Source organism: Saccopteryx leptura, chromosome X (assembly GCF_036850995.1).
Source record: "Saccopteryx leptura isolate mSacLep1 chromosome X, mSacLep1_pri_phased_curated, whole genome shotgun sequence".
Lineage (NCBI taxonomy): Eukaryota > Metazoa > Chordata > Mammalia > Chiroptera > Emballonuridae > Saccopteryx > Saccopteryx leptura.
Window position 1 is genome coordinate 83974987 of NC_089516.1, and position 16557 is coordinate 83991543.

General features: G+C 31.3%; 1 pseudogene; it reads right to left on the bottom strand.

The window, feature by feature from the left end:
• Positions 1-2517: 2517 nt before the first annotated feature.
• On the bottom strand, positions 2518-2596 carry LOC136386682 (U6atac minor spliceosomal RNA; annotated as a pseudogene).
• Positions 2597-16557: the final 13961 nt, after the last annotated feature.

The following is a 16557-nucleotide window of genomic DNA, read 5'->3' on the forward strand; positions in this document are numbered from 1 at the left end:
ATTTGTCTTTCTCTGACTGGCTTGTTTCACTTAGCATAATAATCTACAGGTCCATCCATGCTTTTACAAAAGGTAAGATTTTTTTTTTACACCTAAGTAGTATTCCATTGTGTAAATGCACCTCGACTTTTTATCCACTCATCTAATGATAACCACTTGGGCAGCTTCCAAATCTTGGCTATTGTAAATAAAGCTGCAATAAACAAAGGGTGCATATATTCTTTTAAATTAGTATTTCTGGTTTATTTGGATATACTCTCAGAAGTGGAATTGCTGGGTCTTAAGAGTTACATTTTTAAATTTTTTGAGGAAATTTTATACTGCTTTTTACAGTAGTGGCACCAATCTTCATTCCCACCAATAGAACACAAGGGTTTTCTTTTTTTCCACATCCTCACTGACATTTGTTGTTTTTGGATTTAATTGATAACAACCACTCTCAGGTGTGAGGTGATATCTCATCATGGTTTTAATTTTCATTTCTCTGATGATTAGTGACACTGAGAATCTTTTCATATGTATATTGGCCATCTGTATATCTTCTTTGGAGAAGTGTCTATTCAGGTACTTTGCCCATTTCTTATTTGAACTGTTTGGCTTCTTTTGTTTGTTTTCTTTTGTTTTTGGTGTTGAGTTTTACAAGTTCTTTGTAACAAATGGGACTATATCAAACTAAAAAGCTTTTGCACAGGAAAAGATTCATCAACAAAATGAATAGATAGGCCCTGGTCAGTTAGCTCTGTTGGTTAGAGAGTCTTCCCAAAACACCAAAGTTGTGGGTTTGATCCCTGGTCAGGGTACATATAGAAAGTGACTAATGAATGCAACAACAAATAAACATTTCCTGCCCTCTCTGCTTTTCTTTGTTTCTCTAAAATCAATAAATAAATTTTTAAAAATCAAAATGAAAAAGACTCACAGAAAGGGAAAACATTTGTCAATACATCTAGTAATGTTTTAATATCTTTTAATTGATTTTAAAATATTACACAGGACATGTATGTATATAATTGTGTAATTAAGATTATAACACATATAAATGTAATGTATTTGAATATACAACACAAAAAATTGGTTGAGAATAAAGTTGTACTGGATTAATTTAATATCAGCAGATGATAAATCCACAGAAAGAAATGAAGAGAAATGGTAAATATGAAGGTTAAAAAAGAGAGCTTCATAAATATGTACCATACTCTTTTATTCTCTCAGGTTAATTAAAGCAAAAACATTATATAAAGTTATAATTATTAAAAATTTATTTTTGGATTTGTAACATATACTGGCACAGTATACAAGGGCAAGCAAATGTAGGTGTACAGTAAATAATAAAGTAAATTTGTATTAAATAATATGTAATATAAAAATAAATTATGTTTAAGAAAGTACCTACAACTGTAAACTTACTTTAGTCCACTGTATATAACAATATCATCTAACAGAAATAGGAAAGGGAGTGCAGTAAATCGGCATAAGTTTTAAATTTCACCACAATAAGGTAGTATAAATTGGAAATATGTTCTGATAAATTAAGATGTATCTTTTTAGTCCTAAAATAACCAATAAAATTTTCTCCAAATACAGTTTATAGATATTTAAACAAATGAAAGTGTCACAGTAAAGCATATTCACCTGTGAAGTGCAATACAAGATCTAATAAATTCAGAATACACATATTTTCAGTATACACAAAACATTAAAGAAAACGATTATATGCTAGATCTTAAAGCACATCATATAATTAAATTTACTTGAAATAAGCCCTGGCCGGTTGGCTCAGTGGTAGAGCGTCGGCCTGGCGTGCAGGAGTCCCGGGTTCGATTCCCGGCCAGGGCACACAGGAGAAGCGCCCATCTGCTTCTCCACCCCTCCCCCTCTGTCTCTCTCTTCCCCTCCTCAGCGAGGCTCCAATGGAGCAAAGATGGCCCGGGCGCTGGGGATGGCTCCTTGGCCTCTGCCTCAGGCGCTACAGTGGCTCTGGTCACAAAAGAGTGATGCCCCAGAGGGGCAGAGCATAGCCCCCTGGTGGGCAGAGCGTCGCCCCCTGGTGGGCGTGCCGGGTGGATCCCGGTTCGGCGCATGCGGGAGTCTGTCTGTCTCTCCCGGTTTCCAGCTTCAGAAAAATACAAAAAAAAAAAAAATTTTACTTGAAATTTGTTTTTATGACCCAGTGGCATTAGGCTGGAATTGATAATAAAAAAAAAATTAGAAAATCACCAAATGCCTGAAAATTGAATGATATGATTACCCCAAGGGAGCAAACAGATATAGGCCAATTAAAAACACAATAGAAATTAGAAAACATTTGGAACTCAATTATAATAGTTATATCACATGTCAAAAGTTATAGGATACAGCTAAACAATAATTTTAAGGCAAATTAATTTTTTTTACTTGCATATTTGCTATAAATGACTGAAAATGTAATTTAATAACATGAATCTGGAAAAATAATAACAAATCAATTTCATAAAATATAGAAAGAAAGCATTAATAAACATAAGAGCAAAAATTAACAAAATAAAATATAAATGTTTAATGGAGAAATCATCCTTGTGCAAGGGGAGTGCTAACCTTCTCTCCTTTCATACAACACAGGAGATACGGACATATATTAAAATCTATTTATAAATAATAAAATTAAGAATGCATTGTATGGGTACAAGTATATACAAATAGACTAAAAAGCCAGAATATGGAATCCAGTAATAGACCTACATATATACTGGTAAGCCCCTTTATAATAAAATAATAATGCTGTGGTGTAAGGAAAAAAATGTTTTCTCAATAAGTTGTGTTGAGTCAATTGAATATCCATTTTTTTAAAAAGAACAGTATTAGTCCTACTTATATCATATACAAAACCAAATGCAGAATGGATTACAAACTAAATGTAAAGGTTAAATGATTAAGCTTTTACAATAATATGAGTATCTACACACATTAGAGTTAGGGAATAATTTTTTTTTATTTATTCATTTTAGAGAGGAGAGAGAGAGAGAGAGAGAGAGAGAGAGAGAGAGAGAGAGAAACAGGGGAGGAGCCAGAAGCATCAACTCCCATATGTGCCTTGATCAGACAAGTGTAGGTTTCGAACCGGCGACCAAAGCATTCCAGGTCGACGCTTTATCCACTGCGCCACCACAGGTCAGGCTAGTTTTTTTAAAAGAACACAAATATGTGCCCACTATAAATGGAAAAATGATCAAGTGAACTACATTAAACTTAAGAATTTTTGTTCACTAAGAGAAATTGTGCAGAGGGTGAAAATGCCAGTTTGAGAAGGTATTTTTATACATATACTCAATATAAAACTTATATCCAGAATATATAAGCAATTATTTAAAATCTGTAAGAAAAAGAAGAAAACTTTCAAAGAAAAAAGAGAAAAAGACTTATTGGTCATAAAAATACGGGAAAAAGACCTTAACAGATTCTTCAAGAAAAAGTGCACCCAAATAGCCAGTACACATATAAAAAGGTGCTCAGCTTCAGTAGTTATCAGAAAAATGTAGATTTTAACTAGGTACACATAAGAATTGTTAAAAACAAAAGTAAATATCAAGTATTGGCAAGAATGCGAAAAAAGTGTAATCCTGATATAATATTTGTGGAAATGTAAATTCATACAAACACTTAAGAAAATTGTTTGACAGTATTACTAAAGATAAAAGAGGTATATTTTATTGCTTAGCAATTTCACTTCTCAGCAAATATTTAACAGAAATTTGTACAGCTGGTAACAAATATGCGCACAAAACAATGCTATAAATGTACATACAGCATTATTCATGGTAAGGAAATATGAATAAAAAGTCAAATGTCCATCTAATGATAATGAACTAATACATTTTGGTTTATTTATATAATGAAATACTATGATGCAATTAAAATAATTATCAACCATAATAACAATATGCATAAATCTTACAAACACTATATGAAGCTATTCATGAGAGTAATATGGTATTATTCCATTAAATACAAGCAAACTGATCTATACTTTTAAAGATGGACTTTGTGTCTAGAAAAGAGAATGTAGGTTCTTCTGTTTCTTGATTTAAGTGTTTGTGATATAATTTTCAGGGGTCTAAAAATTCATTGAGTTCTACACTTATGATATATTCATTTTTTCTACTCATGTTTATGTTTATTTTAAACACTTTTTAGCATCCTAGCCCAATAACTTGGTTGGTTAGAATGTCGTCCTGAAATTCAGAGGTTGGCTGTGCCCTAGTCAAGGCACATAAAGTAACAGATCGATGTTTCTGTCTGTCTGTCTATCTCCCTTCCTCTCTATAAAAAATTAATTTTAGAAATTTAGACACTGTTTAGTGGCTCAAAGAAGCCCTTCTGAGAACATTACATTTAAGTTTTTTTTTGTTTTTTTTTGTTTTTCTAGAAGAAGAGACTAGTGCAGAGGAAACACCATGCATGAAATCCTTGTGGTATAAAAAACTTGCCTTTTGGAGAAAATAAAATCACATCACTCTGGCAGAAATGTCAATGTTGAGAGTGGGAATGACATGAGATGAACTGGATAGAAACCTAAAGATCATATTAAGGGTTATAAACTTTATCTCATTGGAAGTTGTAGGAGAATTTTAATCGGCGACATTATATATTCTAATTTACTGTAATTTTAGAGATATTGTATGCTGTCAGAATACTGTATTAGAGTTAGCAAAACTGAGTTTTAAGAAAGGGTTCGATAGTTTACATAAGAAATAATGGCTTGCACCAAGTTTAGCATAGTGGAATTCAAAAACAAGTGGACATGATGAAGAAATATTCTTTAGTGATTGTGGGAAGTGAAGTAAAGATATTTTATCTTTTGATTCTCAAGCATTTGGCTTGTTCCTCTGGATCGTGCTAGAGAGGAGGAGAAGACTTAAAAAAAAGTAGATTCATGCTGAAGAACACAGATTTAATTTCATATATATTTCATATGTGTGATTTTATATATCATATAACTATGTATATATTAATTTTAGATATATATATATTTAATTTTAATTGTGAGAAAAATTTATAAAATTTACTATCTTTTTAAATGTATTTTCCAGCAGTATTCAATATATTTATATTTTAGTGCAATAGATTTCCAGAATAATTTTCATTTTACAAAACTGAAACTATATCCACTTAACAACTGTATTTTCCCCTCTACCTAACCCCTAGTAACCACCATTCTACATTTTCCTTTTGTAAATTTAACTACTTTAGATACTTCATATAAGTAGAATAGTACAGTATTAGCTTTTCTGTGTCCGGATAATTTCACTTAACACAATGTCATCAAGATTCAAACATATTGTAGCATCCAATCAGATTTATCTACATTTTAAGGTTGAATACTATTTCATTGTATTTATCATCTATATTTGGTTTATCTATCAATTTATCAACACACATTTTGGTTGCTTAAATTCAAATATATTAAGTTTGAGAGTACATTGAGACTTTCAAATGGACATGTTAAGATGACAACTGTATATTGACAGGTAAAGTTTATTTTCAAATTATAAAATAAATGACGAAGTTTGAGGCAAATTCAAAGATTAGCTGTGCAGACTCTGACAATTAACTCTCTTTTCATTGGATATCTTCAGACAAATTTACTTTTTCCAAAAGTAATAATATTGGTAAAAGTGGCATACATAGTTTATTTGTATAGAAATAAATCTTGCTAGAGCAACATTCTATAATAAATAAAACTTACTTGGTTTTATTTCCCTGGTTATCAACATCTTGAGTGAAACAGTCATATAGGCTTTAAATGTTACTTTAAAAGGTTTTATAACTTGAAATTTTAAGAATTATCTAAAGAGTATTATTAAGAATAAATTAACCTTGAAAATGATACAGAATAATGATATAAAAGCTCAAAATAATACACAATAATTAACACACATCTCATATGCAACCATTGTATTTGCATTATATATCATATAGTTAACCAATGTATATCATATATGTGTATATATTTTTTACATTAAAAAATAATAAGAGCTCAGTTGCTTAGTTGGTTAGAGCGGTATCCCAATAGCCAAGGGAGGGTTCAGTGCCTGGTCATGTCACATGTAAGAGACAACCAATGAATGCATAGATAGTGGAGTAGTAGAATTTTCTCTCTTTCCCTCTCTCTCTCTCTCTCTCTCTCTTTTTTATTCTTTCTCTCAAATCAATAAATACAAATTTAAATAAATAAACTAGAATTAGAACTCTATTTTAATTGTACAGGAAAATATGACAGATAATGTTACATTGAAACTCTTTCCTACAAGAGTGGATGGGAGAAATGTGACAAAAGATTAACTGAAAAAAGGGGGAAAAATATGGAAAAGGAACCACAACAACAAGGAGTTTGAAAAGTAAAGAAAAAGACAAAGCAGCAATAGAAGAAGGCAATCAAGGGTAAAGGAAAGCATTTTTCTATATCAGGAATATTGGAAGATGTTTATAAAATAAACTACCACAAGTTATTTGATTACTAGCAGGTTGATTCATTAGTCAATTTTTGTATAAGCACACGGAAGAACTTTGATTCTGTAATTGATTACTTTTAAGTCAAATCAATTCATGGCCATCAAGAAAAATATGCTCTGAACTCAAAGTCTGAACTAGGTGAAATTTGAGGCCTAGAGATTCCTTTAGAAAGCTAAGGTGGCCCTGGCCGGTTGGCCCAGTGGTACAGCGTCGGCCTGGTGTGCGGAAGTCCCGGGTTTGATTCCCGGCCAGGGCACACAAGAGAGGCACCCATCTGCTTCTCCACCCCTCCCCCTCTCCTTCCTCTCTGTCTCTCTCTTCCCCTCCCACAGCCGAGGCTCCATTGGAGCAAAAGATGGCCCGGGCACTGGGGATGGCTCCTTGGCCTCTGCCCCAGGCACTAGAGTGGCTCTGGTCGCAGCAGAGCGATGCCCCAGATGGGCAGAGCATCGCTCCCTGGTGGGCGTGCCACGTTGGGCTCATGCGGGAGTCTGTCTGAAAAAAAAAAAAAAAAAAGAAAGCCAAGTTCCCCAATAGATTCAAAATAATTTTCAAATGGTTTGGTATAAATGGACTAAGGAATCAAAAGAAATGGTTTTCTTTGCTTTTCCTGTGGCTGGAGGATAATGTATCTTGATTCCCAAAGCTTTTATTAAAGACTGATATATAATATTTGAAGTACATTTCCAGAGGTTAATTTAAAGTTAAAAAAACAAAAACTTGAGTTTCTTGGGCTAAATTACTGAAGTCATTTCAAATGTTTTCTACCAGGACCCATTCTTAAAATTGTAATCTGATATTGCACTGGGATGGGGTGATGATCAAACACTATTACTGAGAGTGAAAATCTGAGGTAACTGTTTGGCATTTTTGTAGTAGTATTGTATTTGTAATGATTAATAAAGATAACATTAACTCGCCAAATAGTAAAGTCATCATTTCTTAATGTTTTAATATGTATTGATGACATTATTTCTCATGATGTTCTTTATATTAATTTACATTACATATATGGAGTTTTCTGTAACACAGTAGTTATTATTTATTACTTTTTAAAATTTATTTATTCTTTTTAGAGAAGAGAGACAGAGAGAGACAGAGAGAGAGAAGGGGGGAGGAGCAGGAAAAATCAACTCCCATATGTGCCTTGACCAGGTAAACCTAGGGATTTGAACCGGCGACCTCAGCATTCCAGGTCGATGCTTTATCCACTGCGCCACCACAGGTCAGGCTATTTACTACTTTTACCATGAACTTTCAAGAGGTCCTGGCCAGTTTATTCAGTGATTGAGCATTGGCCCAGCATGTGGATATCCCAGATTTGATTCCTGCCCAGGGCATACAGGACAAGTGCTACTCTGCTTCTTCACCACCCCTTCACTTTTTTCTTTATTTATCTATCAATTTCTCTCTTCTCTTCCTCTACTGCAGCCATGGCTCAATTGGAGAGAGTTGGCCCCGAGCACTGAGGATAGCTCCATGGCATCTGCATTAGGTGCTAAGAAGAATTCCATTGCTGAGCAATGGAACAACTCCCCAGATGGGCAGAACATCACCCCCTAGTGGGTTTGCCAAGTGGATCCAAGTCGGGGTACATGCTGGAGTCTGTCTCTGCCTCCTTCCCTCTCACTGAATAAAATTTTTTAAAAATTAAATAAAAAGAAAGAACCTTCAAGAAAAAAGAGTCGATTTATTTTTTTAAGAAAGGAAAATATGTAATCTCTAAAACAGGTGTTTTTCATGTTATTTCTGCTGCATGTGAACTATACTGAACATACATGCAATTACAATTTACAGTCAAAGATTGACTGAATATGCACTCTTCTGTGTTACGTGATTTTACAATGGAAATAAAACATGACTTTTCCATAGAAGTTTTGACTATGCTCACATAATCTCAAACACCTAAATAAAATGGAATAATTTTATCAATTGTCTGGCTCTATTGTAATATCTACATGTTTGTTCTGGGGTGGATAAAACATCAATGTAACATTACATAACTTAGAAAAAGAAGGATATTTTCTTAATAAAAACTTAACCTCTGAAGTATATAGGTTATGTATTATAAAATTGTACACTTGAAATCTATATAATGTTATTAATCAATGTCACTCCAATAAATTCAAAAATAAATAATTTACTTCTGAAAAAGTTTAATTTTGTTAATAATTCAGTTAAAATAATAATTCAATTATAAAGGGCTTTATAAAGCCCCTAGTTTGCATTTAACAGTATGCTAAGCAACATGAAAAATCAAAAGAAGTATAAAAATAGTAATACAAAAAAATAGTAATACAAATTGACCATTGTTCTGTGCCAAACCTGTGCTGTGCTTTTTACATGAATATAGTTTCTTACTTTCACAGCAAATCTGAAAAGTAAGACCAATTATTATTCTGATTTTAATGATAAAAGACCTAAGGTATAAGAAAGTAACTTTTTCTAAGTTCATACAACTAGGAAGTTGCAGAGCCTAAAGTAAACTAGGTCATTCTGACTTTTGAGCTTGAGTTATGTCCTACTATATTCGTGTACCTCCAGTCCTAAAGGTAATCTGTTTAAAGAAATAACACGAGAGGCTGACCTATCAGAAGATAATTAAGTGGAAAATCATGTAAAACAGTCAGATATTACTATGAGAAATTAGAAAGAGACCCCATTTCTTACTTTTATAGAACTAAAAGGCTTTAGTGGCAGTTATTGGCCCTCTTACAATTACTTTTGTAACTTGCTTTGATTTACTTATAAGAACTATCATGCTCAGTGATTTTAAGAAAGGTAATAGAATGAACTAGTATAAAAATTATCTTGTGTGTATTTTATTTTCCATTTCTCCCTGCGATCACATCTAATGTAACAGTGATTTCCAAACACTGATGCTTAATTTTCCCTCTCATATATATTCTTTAGTTTGCATTTTTATGATCACAACACTGATGTGGGTTCTTTTATTGCAGTAAATCTTCTAATATTCCTTAACAGGTATTCTATCTATAGTCTATATCTTCATTTCATCCCGTCCCATCTTATTTATACCTTATTGATGATTAGTTATAAAATTCTACTCTTTTTATTGCATTTTCAAAGATAAAAGTTTTCTATGGAGAAATATATTTATAATATTAAAATTTTTAATTCTAGAATTTCAGCTGAAGAATTCTCAACATTTTTGCCTAATCCGGTGGTGACACAGTGGATACAGCATCAGACTGGGACACAGAGGACCCAGGTTCGAGAACCCGAGGTTGCCACCTTGAGTGTGAGTTCATCTGGTTTGAGCACAGCTCACCAGCTGAAACCCAAGGTCACTGGTATAAGCAAGGGGTCACTCAGTCTGCTGTAGCCCCCTGATCAAGGCACATATGAGAAAGCAATCAATGAACAACTAAGGTGCCGCAACAAAGAATTGATGTTTTTTATCTCTCTCCCTTCTTATCTGTCTGTTTCTATCTGTCCCTCTCTCTGTCCCTCTCTCTGTCTCTGTCACAAAGGAAGAAAAAAATGAATTTTCAACATTCTTTCACTTTATAAAGACGGAAATGCTAACTTCTCCATGACCATCTCAACACCACCATCTTTTGCTTCCTATTTTGAACCCATAGGGTGTTTGGCTGACTTTTTAAAAATATTATAGAATCACATAATTAGGTTGGAATTAAAAAGTCGCCTAGTCTAACAATCCATTTGATTTCATATGACCTCTACATCATTGTTAAAATTAGTCATCCGACCATATTAAAACACTCTCAGTCATAGGAAACTCACTAGCTTGTGAGGCACTCAATTTTATCTTAGTATAGTAGAACAGAGTTACTTTCGTTAAGTGAAAATAAGCATCTATGACCATTTTAACCATGGTCCTTGTTTTATTTGTTATCAATCTTAGAAAACATAGTCCATGAGATGACAGATACTATGAGTAAAACAAAAATCATGAGTGAAAGATACAATTTAGCCTGTGGTGAAAGATGAAATAAAATCATAGAATGACATAAGCTGAATCAGTAAATAGGGTGACTTGTTAGTATAGAAATCAATAGATTCTTAGTTCTCAATTCTGAGTGGATCATTTCTAAATGAATGACTCAAGTGGCTCCTGTTGGCTCACAGATAAAGGAACTGACTACAGTTATATTTTGAATAGCAGTCTCATTTTTATGAATACTAACATGTATGACCACTGAAGTTTTATTGTTGAAAGAATGAATAAACAATGAAATAAAGTGTCTCTTTACATTTTTTGTGTAGCCATACAATAATAAACACCCGTGCAATGATGTAATCTGAATGTGTAACTGTCTCTTATCTATTTAAAATGAAATAATATTGTCCAAAACCATATGTAGTATGGTAGTTTTAGATTATATAACCATTTGCAATAATTTTATAATCCTTATTCTGATTTCTAGGATATTTTTTGTTAAAGAGAAACAGACAGAAAGTGAGCGAGATAAGAAGCATCAACTCATAATTGAGACACTTTACTTGTTCATTGATTGCTTTTTCATATGTGTTTTGATCAAAGGGCTACAATTAAGCCAGTGATTCCTTGCTCAAAGCCAACAACCATAGGGTTATGTCTGTGATTCTACACTCAAACCAGCGAACTTGGGTCTTCAAACCTGTGTCCTCAGCATCCCAGATTAACACTCTATTCTTAATCAAGCTTACTTCTAAATTATGTATTGTTTCCCCAAGCTTTGTGCAATGAACAAATTGAATAATTCTATTATATCTTCTTTTAATGAATGATAAAAATGATGCAACAAAAAAGATAGCTTAAAAACCAAATCTCTGGTTTGTATATATTGTATTGTATTTATATATATATATATATATATATATATATATATATATATATATATATATATATATATATATATATATATATATTGTATGCCTGGTTGAAATATTATTAAAAACAAAAACCAAACTTTATAATTGTACTATCATTCATAGCATATTTCTCTATTTCTTTCAATGTCTCATAATTTTAAAACTTCTTAAATGCCTTTTGAACACAATTAAAGCAAGTATAACATAATAAATTGTCATTCTTTCCATCTATCTTACATCATATTAAAATATAATAGAGAGAAAAACACAGACTCTAAACTCAGATATTATGGGTTTGAATACCAGGTCTGAAACTTATCAGCTTTGTGACTTCAGACATATTACTTAATTTTTCTGTACTCTGATGTCTTCATCCAAAAGGAGAGGATGATAATAATAGATACTTTTGTGTGAATAACAATGCATATAAAATATGTAGTCCCACATCAGAAACATACCTTTTCATTGTTAGTTATTACCTCTTACTCCAATTAATCTGTTAGTTATGTATAAGTGATGAGGTATGAATTTTAAATCTCTGCATTCAGTATTCTAACTAGAATAGTGTTATGAATACAACAGGTATCCAAATAGCATTGATTAATTTTTATTCAATGAATACTTGTTGAGCACCATGTGCATGTGAGACAAATATCATAAAGAATTTTATTAGGAAAATAAGTCAATCATATAAACATGAGGTAGAAAGAAAAAAAAGAATTGAAAAAAGAAATAATGACATTCAGGCCTTTTTATGAAGTAGATGTTTAGGGCAATTGAGTGAAGGGATAATTTCCTACAAATATAGAGTTCTGATAAATAAAGAAAATATGAAGAACATTTAAAGAATTTTTGCTAATAAGATTAAGCTAATTAAACACCAAATACTCTTTAGAAACAACAACTGGTAAGTCCAGGGAATTGGATATGGTTTTGACAATGTTGTACAGTAGTTTATAATAGTGAAAACTTTTAAAAAAAACCTTAGAAGTCTAACAGTATGGTATTAATTCAATGATAATAGTAATAAAATATCCTTGATTTGTTGGTGAATATATGTAGACATACATATTGAAATATGACACCTTGTTAATTTGAAAAAAGTAGGTAGAAGAATAACACAAATAGTATGATACCACTTTTCTTTTATAACACCTATATGAAAAGGTCTGATGGACACAACAAAGATGAAAGTGCAGTGAATTTATAGTTTCTTCTCTTTTTCCATAACTGTATTATAGAATTTTACAATAAATACTTACTATTTTATGATTGAAAAAATATTATTATTTTATTTTATAGATAATTGCATTCAGAGATAATCTTTTTATTACTCAAAAAGATTCGTATATTTATTGCAAACTTCTCACTTTTAAGAGGCAGACAAAGAACACATTATTTACTCTAATTTCAAGTGAGAAAGAGTCACAAGGTTTGTTAATGTCAGAATTAGGCCAAGAAACTGTTGTATTTTATCATTTTCAGTGCTAAACAGGTTGAAATTAAGAACAGGAATGATAATAAAACTGTTATAATTTGTGTTGAAACATTTCAGGATGGATATAATTTTATTCCAGTACTGTTTCTTTAGCTTATTTTGATTTCCTCAGTAAACTGCAGTAAAACAAAAAAATATGTTTCACAGAACAGTAAGCCTTCAAGTGAACTTATAATTTACCTCTAGTCACCTTTCACTCATTTTTATTTGATGAGAGTACTTTACAAGCCTAAACTAATTCTAAAGTGTAAATTAGGAAGCTTAGAAGAACATTAACATCTTTCTAGCAACATTTGGTGAACAAGGCAAGCAATTTTCTAAGTGTCAGTAGAGAAAAGGTGACTTTCTTCCAGAGATAATGTCTGTTTAAAAATACAGCACTTTTCAATTCATATATTTGGAAAACAAAGAAAAAATAGGTTATATCAACATTGTATTTTTTGTTATTAAGTTTAATCTTGTATTTAAGAAACAATAGCACTTTTGAGACAAAAAGTTGTGGATAAGATGAAGTAGACATACATCTTATTTCTCACATTAAGTACTGTTATAAAAACCATGAGTATTATATATCAAATAGTCATGAAAAGACTCTCAAAGTATAAGGAAAAAAGGCAATGTAGCTAGGAAATTAGGAATCAGAAGAACAACTCTATCATGATAACCATGGATTTTCTTTCTGTCTTATATATCCCAGACTGGATATTAAAGAATGCAATAGCCCAAGAATAGATTTTTTTTGTAAAACAGGAAAAATGCAACAAAATTTTATTATCAATAACTAAAATATCATGAATGAAAAAGCTTAGTAATAAAAAAAATCTTTGAGACGATAGTCATCTTCCTGTTGCCAAACAACACAGGAAACAGCTGTCTTACCATTGCTAATTCGTTGGCAAAGACAAAGAGAGAGCCAAGGCTTTTACCTTTGCTCTGCTATGAGGAGGCACATATTTCCTTCCCCATACCATCCATCATAGTGGTATCAAAGAAGAACTAGTGTTGAGCTGAAACTTACATTACTGCCAAATGGCAGTAGGGAATTTCTCTCATGGAATCAGTGTAGAAGATGTGGAGAACCTAGACTTCCACACCACAATCATCAGTATAGAGGAATCCCTCTCAAAACCAGCTTTATGTCAGAGGAGCATAATGAAGAGCTATAACATACATCACAGATAAGCAGTAATGAGACTATGCATTCTGTGCAAATGAAGGCCATGTGAAGACTAATAAAAACATATCTTTCCTCCAACAAGACAGTGTCAAAAGAAGCCTAGCTCAGTGCCTGAAATTTAATTCTCACCTAGCAATAATGAGGTGCTCCTTCCATCCTGGAATATATATAGTGGGTATATGAGTAATCTGGACTTTTTACTTCCACTTGGAAATAAACTCGCAGTTTCTCTACTTTCTTAGTTTGATTCTAGAAGTGGTCCAATAACACAAGTTTTATGTAAGATCAAGTGTTTTATGGCATAATATCCCAAATATTCAAGATATAATCATAATCACTTGTAATACTAAGAGCCTATCTCAACTTGAATGAGGAAAATAATTCAAAAGATCTCTTGATAGTGGGGGGCAAAGGGAGAAGTGGAAAAAGGTACAGGGGGGATAAATGGTGGTGGGAAGAGACTTGACTTGGGGGAGGTGAGCACAGTGTATAACAGGTATGTTGTAGAATTGTGCATCTGAAACTGGTATAATTTTGTTAACCAGTTCCACCCACAAAAAACAATTAAAAATGCTTTGAACAATAAAGAAAATACAAATATTGAAATTGACAATATTGAAAATAAATAACAAAAATTAAACCTCAACTCAGAAATATATCTCTACAAACAAATAGAAGATATAAAGAAAAAAAAAACAAGTGAGTATTTTAGAACTGAAAAAATGTATGAACCAAACTAAAACAACTCAACAACAGAAGAGATGACTCAGGAAGGAGTAAACAAAGATAGAACAATAGAAATTACACAATCTGAAAAACAGAGAAAAAATGGTTATTTTAAAAAGTACCAAATTGTTAAAAAATAAGTAATTTAGGAGATCTAATGCGCTGCATAGTCATTATCATCAGTAGTATATTACAAACTTCAAAATTGCTAATTAATTAGATCTTAAGTATTTTCACTACAAGCATGTGTTAGGAGGATTAGCTAAAATCATAAAGATAATCATATTTCATTATATAAATGCATAAAATCAACATGTTATGCATCTAAAATTTATACAATATTATATGTCAAGTACAGTTAAAAATGTAAATCAGATATCAAAATTATTTCAGCCAAAAAAAAGGATCAATAAATCATGATGACTTAACAATTACAAACATCAAAGTTACAAATTAAAAAGTGCTAAAACTTGCACAGTTGAAGGGACAAAGAGAAAATTCATTAAGAATATTTAAAGATTTGAATACTTCATTTCTCTCAATGATTAAAACAACTAGGCAAATCAAGAAGGAAGTAAAATTCTTGAGTGTCCCTATAACTGACAAGATAGATATAACAGACCTTTATGTACACTCCATGCACAGCAGAAAACTCACATGCACATTATTTTCACGTGCACAAAGAACATTATCCACAATTGACTTTATCTTTGGACATAAAACAAGTCTCAATATACTTAAAAGTATGAAAATAATACAAATTATGTTATTTAATTACAAAGAAATAAAATTAGAAATGAATAACAAAGACATTTTAAAAATTCATCAATGTTTTCAAATTTAAGAACACATTCTTAAATAACTAGTGAGTGAAAGAAAAAAATCACAAAGTAAGCTACAAAATATTTTCAAAGATATTAAATGAAATCACTATATACAAAAATGTAGCAAATGGAGCATAAGGCACTGCTCTAAAAATTTTTTGCAACATTAAATGCATATATTTTAAAATAACATATATATAAAATTAATAACAATCTAATTTATACTAAAAAGACCTAATTAGACAGAAATTAAACAAATGACAGGAAGATAAAAGTTTAAAAAGAAATAAAATATAGACAGAATAGAAAAAATCTATAAAATGAAAATTGATTATTTTAAAGTAGCAAAATTGACAAAACACTATTTTGAAAAAATGCATATCAATATATTGCATAACCTATTTAAAATAAAGAAATCTTAGAAACACACAAACTGCTAAAAATAATTTCTTAAAAGGTAAAAGCAAATCTCAGTAGATCTATTGATATAACAAGTAATGAGATTAAATTAACAAAAAAGAACTTCCTACAAAGAGAAGTGTAGAAATATATGGTTTCACTGATGAAGTCAGTCAAATATTCAAAAAAAAGTTAACAACTATCTTTCACAAGCTCTTCAAATATTGAAAAAGAGGAACAATGTCTAGCATATAATCTAATGTCATTGTTACTGTTATCAAAATCTGACAAAGATATTGAAAGAAAACTATTGAACAATATGCTTTATTAATACACATAAAAACTTCAACAAAATACAAAGTACCAGTAAATAAAATTTAATGAATATAAAAATGATCATTCATCAGAACAAAATAAGATTTTCCCCCTAGGAATGCAAGATTGATATCACATTTCAAAATAAACCAATGTAATACATTATACCATATTAACAGAATAAATGTTAAACCCCACTTTTTATGTCAATAGGTGCAGAAAAGACATTTGACAGAATACTACAAGCTTTTCTGACTAAAAAAAAAAAATGTTCAGCCACCTAGAAATAG